Consider the following 9,863-nt stretch of genomic DNA (forward strand, 5'->3'; position numbering starts at 1 on the left):
ACATGGATATTTATGTGGTTCATCCATATATGGTTAGAAAAGGGTTTTCTCAATACTTTAAGAATGTTTACATTTGAGAAATGCAAACTTGAAATTTCTAAAGAGTTTAATGAGTTCAAATCTGAAGTAGAGAAATATATAGGAAAGATATTAAATTCCTTGATCTGATTAAGGCTAAGAGTATTCAAGTACTAAATTTGATGAGCTTACAAAGAAACAAGATATTATATCCCAATAGAATCCATTTAGAACACCATAGTTGTATGGAGAGTCTAAAAGGAGAAATTGTGCTATGTTGGGAACGAATATGATAAACTATAACATATGGGGATTACCATTTTTAACAGCTTCAAATCTTCAAGTAGATTTTGATCTATATTAGTTTTCACTATATCATATTGGATATATTATGGTTACACACTAAATTGGAGCTTATTAAGATCTGAGTTGTTAAAAGAGAATTTGATAAAGCATAAATTTGTAAGGTATCCTAAAGTAAGTTTAGGATATTATTTCCATCTTCCTGCTAAATAAGGAGTTGTTAAAAGCGAGGATATTATTTCCATCTTTCTACTAAACAAGAAGTTGTCAAAAGTGGGGTCATTGTTCTTAATAAAAGAGTTTATGTGAGAAAATGACAATGAAAGGAAGAAGAAAATAGATAAAGAGTCATCAAACAACAAATTAAATGGATATAAATCCTTCCAGTAAGGAGCTTATACCTATTAACAGTGTCACCATAATGGTACCTTGGAGTTTATTATTATATCTCATCTTTTGGAGAGATGTAGAATTCTACATTAGAATGTATAAAAGTTGTTCATTTATGTAGAGATTGGTAATATAGATGATCATACAATTAATGAAGAAATTATATTGGATATATATTTCTCATTAATGGTAAAGCCACAAGATCCAAAATAGATTTTGTAACAATTCGCCTCTTCGGGATGGCAATGGCCACATAGAGAATGCTGTGGTAAAGGGCTGGGCGTTGCTTGAGGTCTAGGGCAAGGTGTAGGAATGAACCAAGTCCCACATTAGAAAGGGAGGGGAAAGTGATGTGATATATAGTGGCAAGCCTTCTAACCCGGATAGCATGCTTTTAGGCTTTAAAGAAGGGGTCCAAGGGACAAAGTCGTGAGGTCCATTGGGCCTAAGTGGACAATACTATCTAGTGAGCCAGGAAAGGGTGTTACATAAGAAAGGGAGGGGAAAGTTATGGGCTATATAAGTGGCAAGCCTTCTAACCTAGATAGCACGCTTTTGGGCCTTAAAGAAGGGGTCCAAGGGGCTAGGCCGTGAGATCCAATGGCCTAAAGCGGGCAATACTATCCAGTGGGCTAGGAAGGGGACATCTAATAAAATTGGAACGATCCAAAGAAGATTAGCATGGCCCTTGCACAAGGATGACACGCATAAATTGAGAAATGGTCTAAAATTTTCCTATAACAACTTGCCTCTTTGGGATGGTAGTGGCCACATAAAGAACGTTGTAGTAAAGGGCTAGGCATTGCTTAAGATCTAGGGCAGGGGACAGTAATGAACAGATTCCCACATCAGAAAGGGAGGGGAAAGTGATGGGCTATATAAGTGGTAAGCCTTCTAACCCGGATAGCACACTTTTAGGCCTCAAAGAAGGGGTCTAAGGGATAAAGCCATGATGTCTAGTGGGTCAAAGCAAATAATACTATCCAGTGAGCTAGGAAAGGGTATTACATATGGTATCAGAGTCGACCTCCCTCAGTACAGTGTGGTTCAGGGATGAAGTAGGCCAAAGTTAGTGGGTCTGTAACAACTTGCCTCTTCAGGATAGAAGTGGCCATGTAGAGAACACTGTGGTAAAGGACTGGGCATTGCTTGAGGTCCAGGACAAGGGGCAGGAATGGACCGAGTTCCACATTGGAAAGGGAGGAGAAAGTGATAGGCTATATAAGTGGCAAGCTTTCTAACCAAGATAGCGCACTTTTGGGCCTTAAAGAAGGGGCCCAAGGGACAAAGCTGTGAGGTCCAATGGGCCAAAGTGAATAATACTATCTAGTGGGCCAGGAAGGGGCATTACAGATTTAATCATTAAAAACTATATATATATTCTTATAAACCTTCCTATAATGGGAGTTAAAAGGTTTGTCAAGATATAGATAGGTTCTAATAAATAGATAGAAACCTATAAGGCAAAACTAATTGTGGAAAGAGTTTCACTTATAGGAAATGGGTTGACTATGAGAAAACCTCCTTACCTGAGGCTATGCTTGAATTCATTTAGATTTAATAACAATATCATTATACACAATGATTGTGAGTTTCGACAACTAGTTGTCAAGACTATTTTCCTTAATGGAAACATGGAGGAAGACATGATTTTGGAAATGTTACAAAGTATATAAGCTTAATAGATCCACTAATGGTCTTAAGCAAAACATCAAGGAGTCTTGTATGTATAAGAAGGTTAATGGGAGAAATCTCTTATCTAATCTTGTAGAGAGGTGACATTTCATTAATAGGAAATGACAATTAGTGTACTAGCGATTGTAAAGTTTAGTAGCATATATCTTTCTCCATAAATGACTTAGAAATGAAACCTATGTTCTTATTTTCGCATCTATAGAGATAGAGCAAATAAGAATAATAGAATTCTTTTATAGTATGTAATTGGAAAAGACGTTTAAAGGCAACATGCTTAATTCGAAAGGGTTATTGCCTATGAGGCATGATATCCAACTTTTTTAAGGAGGTTCTTTTAAGGCTTCTAAAGAGAGAAGTTGAGTAGGTTAAATTGTGTATAAGACAAGATATTGCATATGTTATTAGTGTTAGTAGTATGCTCTAGAGCATATCATTTAGTATGTATCTTGTACATGCTTTTATTAATAAAAGGCATTTCCACTTTTCCATTTACATAAGATATTTATGTGTAATAGAAAAGGTTCATTGATATTTTGTTAGAAATTCTATTCTTAAGTTGTTAAGAATATGAGTGACAGTATTTCTACTACAAAGTATCATAAATAGGTTCACAATCGAGGATACTTCATAATATGGACATGACTTATTCAAAAAGATTGTATTCATGTTTTGTTCCCAAGTTATTTATATGAGATATAAATAAGATGGAATGGTGAGTCTCATGCCATATGACAAACATGATAGGCACTTATAAATGATAAGTAGGCAGAACCAGTGACACTTATGACAAGCACATGGAGTTTACTCTTGTCAATGTTTTGTCATAAATTATATCAGTGCATATAATCTTTAGACCTGAGATAGCACAGTTATCTTATATATAGGTAGTTTGAGTTTGATACTGCTTTCATACTTGTATTGTGTATGGGTATATGGGCATGTGTTGGCTCCTACTAGTTATATATGGAGGTAGGTGTTGATCAAGATGGAATCTGTTCCTCTAAGTAAATAGAGATAAAATCTTATGTTCATTTAATTGTTCTTGATGTTTCAAGTTCCTGGCCAGGACAGATAGATTTAATCAGAAAAGTGTTTCTGATGAGAAAATCTTTTTAATCAAGAACTGGAATTAAAAGATAACATAATATTCATAGCAAATGGAGTTTAATATAAACCATGACTCCAGCTTGAGTTGGGATTTTGTAACAGAGAGATTCTAGTGCATGGTAACATATGATTATAGGTTCATTTAAGGTAAACCTTATTACTAATTGGGTAGCCATGGCATGCTATGCTAGGTGTTAACCATCGTCTATCAGGTACATAAAATAATTTAAAGAAATCATTTATGGTAAGAAAGAGTTCTGATGATATTAAGAGTTGATATCATATCTCATTGCCAATTAGTGATGAGCCTAGGATCTAAATATTTTTACATGTTTGGACATGTTTTGTGTTTGGATAATGTTTTATATGTACCTGATGCTTTTAAGAACATCATTTCTATATCTAGTTTGACTAGAAATGACTATGAATTTCAATTCACAGATGATGTTTGCAATATTTATTTTAGAAATAAATATGTTGGTTCGGGTTATATGAATGAAGGTTTTTATTATTTAGATAATAATGACAAACACAAAATGAATGCAAGTGATCTAAATGAATGCAATTTCATGGTGAAAACCAACTCAAGTTCAAAATATATTTGACACTTAAGGTTATGTCATGCTGCAAAAGATAGGATTGTAAAACTGGAGAAAATAGAGATTCTATCCTCATTGGGCTATGAGCCTACTCCAACTTGTGAATCTTGCCTTCATGACAAAATGACTAGATCACCCTTTGTTGGACAAGGGCTAAGGGCTGAAAATATTTTGGAGCTAATATATAGTGATGTATGTGGTCCATTTAAAGAAATGGCTAGAGGCAATTTTCATTACTTTATTACCTTTACTGATGATAAATCAAGGTTTGGGTATTTGTATTTGATGAAATACAAACATGAATCTTTTGAAAAGTTCAAAGAATTTAAATCTGAAGTAGAAAATTAAACAGGAAAGAGTATTAAAGCTCTTCGATCAGATCGTGGAGGTGAATATTTGAGTACTGAATTTGATGAATACTTGAGAGAGCATGGCATTGTTTCCCAGCTGACTCCTCTAAGAACGCCACAGCTGAATGGTGTATCTGAAAGGAGAAATCGTACCCTATTGGATATGGTACGTAGTATGATGAGCTATACTGATATGCCAATCTCCTTTTGGAGATTTGCATTAGAATCAACTTTGTATATTCTGAATAGGATTCCATCAAAATCAGTTTCTTTCACACCTTATGAGATATGGCATGGAAGAAAATCAAGTCTTAAGCATGTTAAGATTTGGGGTTATCCAGCTTATGTCAAAAAACTGAACACTGATAAATTGGAAACTAGATTAGAAAAAGGTCGATTTGTTGGATATCCAAAAGATAGTTTTGGATATTATTTTTATTTTCCTACTTCATAAAAGGTTGTGATAAGTAGAGATGCCACATTTCTTGAACAACAGTTTGTTTAAGAAGGAGGCAAAGGAAGGCAAAGGAAGGCAAATAGAGTTGGAATTGGAGAATTCTGACCAACCATAGATCAGATGGATATAGATCCATCTAGTCAATCTACACCCATTGATGAAACATCTACAGCTATTCCTCGTAGAACAACTAGGGTATCTCACCCACCAGTGAGATACGATTTCCTTCATGAAGAAGAACAAGAGTTGTCTACTCCTGAAGAAGTAGATCATGGAGATGTTCCACTTACCTATGAAGAACTATATCAGATATAGACTCTTCAAAATGGATTGATGCTATAAAATATGAAATTGATTCCATGTATAAGAATCAAGTTTGGGATTTTGTTAACCCCCCTGAAGGTATTGTACCTATAGGGAACAAATGAGTTTTCAAGAAGAAAATTGGTTCTGATGGAAAGGTAGAGATCTATAAGGCAAGGCTAGTAGCGAAAGGGTTTCGCCAAAGGCAAGGAATCGACTATGAGGAGACTTTCTCGCCTGTTGCCATGCTTAAATCAATTAGGATTTTATTAGCAATAGCTGCATATTATGATTATGAGATTTGGCAGATGGATGTCAAAACAGCTTTTTTCAATGGATACATTGAAGAAAACATTTTCATGGAACAACCTAGGGGTTTTGAATCCCAAGATGGTTCCAAGGTATGCAAGCTAAAGCGATCCATTTATGGGTTGAAGTAAGCTTCGAGGAGTTGGAACATCCGTTTTGATGAAGCCATTAAATCCTTTGGTTTTATCAAAAATGAGGATGAGCCATGTGTATATAAGAAGGTTAGTGACAGTGCTATCACTTTCCTTGTCTTATATGTGGATGACATACTGTTGATGGGTAATGACACAAGTATGTTGATAACTGTAAATGTATGGTTGTTAAATACATTCTCCATGAAAGACTTAGGGGAGGTAACCTATATTCTTGGGATTCGCATCTATAGAGATAAAGTAAAAAAGAATAATTGGTTTATCCCAAAGTCTATACTTGGAAAAGGTGTTAAAGAGTTTTAACATGCTTGATTCCAAGAGCGGATTGTTACCAGTGAGACATAGTATCCATCTTTCTAAAGAGATAAGATGGCCAGGATTCCATATGCTTCGGTTATTGGAAGTTTAATGTATGCAATGTTGTGTACTAGGCCAGATATCGCATATGCTGTTAATTTGACTAGCAGGTATCAATCCAATCCAGGTTTGGAACACTGGATAGCTGTCAAGAATATCCTTAAGTACTTGAGAAGAACTAAGGATTTATTCTTGATCTATGGAGGTGGAGACTTGCAATTGGATGGTTATACTGATTCTGATTTCCAATCAGATATCTATGATAGAAAGTCTATCTTTGGATATGTGTTTATTTGTAATGGAGGTGCAGTCAGTTGGAAGAGTTTCAAACAGAGCACGACTGCATATTCCACTACCGAGGCTGAGTATATTGCTGCATCAAATGCTACAAAGGAAGCTGTTTGGATAAAAAAGTTCATGACAGAACTTACAGTAGTTCCTTCCATTGAGTCAGCAGTTCCACTACACTATGACAACAATGGAGCAGTCATACAGGCTAAGGAACCAAGGTCTCAACAGAAATCCAAAAACATAGAAAGGCGCTACCACATTATCAGAGAAATAGTTGGACGAGGCGATGTAGCCATGCAGAAAATAGCATCAGCTGAAAATCCAGCTGATCCATTCACTAAGCCTATGTCACAGACTCAGCTAGACTGACATCTTGAGAAGATGGGTCTAAGATATTGTAATGAATGGCTCTAGTGCTAGTGGGAAATTGTTAGTAGTATGCCCCAGAGCATATCATTTAGTATGTATCTTGTACATATTTTTATTAATAAAAGGCATTTCCATTTTTCTGCTTATATAAGATATTTATGTGTAATAGAAAAGGTCCATTGATATTTTGTTAGAAATTCTATTCTTAAGTTGTTAAGAATATGAGTGACAGTATTTCTAGTACAAAGTATCATAAATAGGTTCACAAACGAGGATACTTCATAATAAGGACATGACTTATCCAGAAAGATTGTATCCATGTTTTGTTCCCAAGTTATTTATATGAGATATAAATAAGATGGAATGGGGAGTCTCATGCCATATGACAAACATGATAGGCACTTATAAATGATAAGTAGGCCGAACCAGTGACACTTATGATAAGCACATGGAGTTTACTCTTGTCAATATTTTATCATAAATCATATCAGTGCATATAATCTTTAGACCTGAGATAGCAGAGTTATCTTGTATATAGATAGTTTGAGTTTGATACTGCTTTCATACTTGTACTGTGTATGGATATATGGGCATGTGTTGGCTCATACTAGTTATATATGGAGGTAGGTGTTGATCAAGATAGAATCTGTTCCTCTAAGTAAATAGAGATAAAATCCTATGTTCATTTAATTGTTCTTGATGTTTCAAGTTCTTGTCCAGGGCAGATAGATTTAATCAGAAAAGAGTTTTTGATGAGAAAATCTTTTTAATCAAGAACTGGAATTAAAAGAGAACATAATATTCATAGCAAATGGAGTTTGACATAAACAATAACTCTAGCTTGAGTTGGGATTTTGTAACAGAGAGATTCTAGTGCATGGTAACATATGATTATAGGTTCATTTAAGGTAAACCTTATTACTAATTGGGTGGCTATGGCATGCTATGCTAGGTGTTAACCATGGTCTATGAGGTGCATAAAATGATTTAGAGAAATCATTTATGGTAAGAAAGAGTTCTGATGATATTAAGAGTTGATATCATATCTCATTGCCAATTAATGATGAGCTTAGCAAGTCACACACATACACAAGTTATCAACTAATTAAATATGATTTAATTATTTAATTAAAGAGTTTAATTGATTAATTAAATAGGTTTGGTTTGTAATTAGATTGCAAAGTCCCTAGCATGACTTGAAACCAAATCTAGATTATTGGATGTATAGTATAAGTTAAATTTATATTTAAAGTATTTAAATATGAATTTAATTAATGAGAAATTAATTAATAGAGATTAATTAATTAATTGATATTTGGTATAAATTGATTAGAAGAAGAGAAATAATTATTTTGGGTTAAGAACTCAATTAAGACACAGGGGCATTTTGGTCATTTCACAGGGTGACATGTGGCACCATGAGATACACATAAGCTTGCCAAATGTCTTTTAATCATGTAAGATGATTAAAATTAAGATTAAATATAGGTTTGACACTTGGCATAATGTGATTGGGTCAATTAAATCTAGAACCAATCAAAGGACGACATGTGGCAATGGTTTAAGTAGTGACCTAGCTATATAAGTGTTGTTATGAAAAAATAAAAACAAAAGCTACTGCCTCCCATTGTGTGCCGCCACCCTTGAGACTCACATTCTCTGTCCCTCTTCATTTCTCATCTATTCCAAGAGATTAGAAAATAATCTTTTGAATTAAAAATACTAGAAATCATTTCTAGTGTCCTATTTACATCTTTAATCTTTTAAAAGGCAGAACTTAATTTTCTAAATAATATAAAAAGCTTTAGAAGCTGTTCAAGGGATGCCATAGGTGTTCTTGGTGTAGACAAGCTAGAGGGACAACATCTAGTGTCCTGAAGACGAATCTTAAAGGCGCAAATACACTGCAGTGCATCAAGAGGTTAGTGTGTTTGTTCTTGATTTAATCTAGGGTTCTAAAATTAATTTGATTAATTCTAAAATCTTAAATGGCAAATACAGATCCAAAAAACATATTAAAAGTGTTTTAATATGTTGTTTATCATTGAAATCAAATAGATAAAAATAAATCTTGCATGAAGCATGTGACCCTAGGTGAAAATTTTTGAATTCAATGGTATAAACTTGTGTTTTTTCATGCTTCCGCTCCTTCAATTAGTAACTAGCAAATGCTAATCACGCTTAGGTTTAGAATGTTGAGTATTTGTCAAGATTATCATTGAATACTTTGGAAGCATTTGGGATATTAATCTTGATGAAAGAGAAAGTAATTTAAAACTAATAGAGTTTATAGATTCGAACTCTCAGTCAAATGGTAAACATAGAAACTCTATCTAAAGTAGGGAAGTGTGACAATCACACAAGGCCATGTAAAGGTTACACATGGCTGTGTGATTGTTACATGGGCTAGTGTAACAGTCACACAAGGCCATGTAAAGGTTACATATTTTTGTATAACAATTATATGTCTATCTGTAATGGTTGAAAAGTTGATTGGAAAAGTTCCAAGTAGGTAATGACTATGGATTCTACTATAGAAGCTAAATATTTTACACATGTGATGTCACAAATAGATTATTTGGATCAGAAGTTCCTAATGAAACTTAATACAATTCCTTTGATTGTGTCATTAGTCTTTCTCAACTATGACAATAATAGTGCCTTATCCCGGGCAGAGAGACTAGGCCTCACCTAAAATCTAAACACTAGGAATTAGCTAAATCATTTAATTAGAAAACTAGTTAGAAGTAGAGCTGAGGATAGCGTCAACTGGTAACTCAACTGATCCTTTTACTTAAGCCATAACCTAACAACAGTTAAAAAGTCATCATTGGAAGATGAATACTGTATACTGTAGTTGTTGGCTTTAGTGCAAGTGAGAAATTGTTAATGGTATGCCCTAGAGTAATACCTTGGTGTTGTGTTTTACAAACCTAATTTCCAACAAATGGCTTTAATGTATCTTTTAGCTTTAAAATGTTTAGGGTTAATAGAAAATCCTTTAGCTTTTTGTTAAAAGTTTTATTCTCAAAGAGTTGAGAATATAAATAATGAAACTATCCGATAAAAGTGCTACAAAGCATTGATTCACAGTTAAGGATATTTTGTCGGACATGACTGTCCAGCTAGACTGTTACCTCTATTAGTTTTTATTCATTAGTAT

The 9,863-nt window shown here is 34.1% G+C and overlaps 1 non-coding gene across 1 annotated transcript; it reads left to right on the forward strand.

Moving 5' to 3' along the window:
* Positions 1 to 1,341: 1,341 nt before the first annotated feature.
* Positions 1,342 to 1,445, forward strand: LOC131170971 (U6 spliceosomal RNA). Its single transcript, XR_009141731.1, has one exon. It is a non-coding gene; the product is annotated as a U6 spliceosomal RNA (small nuclear RNA).
* Positions 1,446 to 9,863: the final 8,418 nt, after the last annotated feature.

This window comes from Hevea brasiliensis, chromosome 11 (genome assembly GCF_030052815.1).
Source record: "Hevea brasiliensis isolate MT/VB/25A 57/8 chromosome 11, ASM3005281v1, whole genome shotgun sequence".
Lineage (NCBI taxonomy): Eukaryota > Viridiplantae > Streptophyta > Magnoliopsida > Malpighiales > Euphorbiaceae > Hevea > Hevea brasiliensis.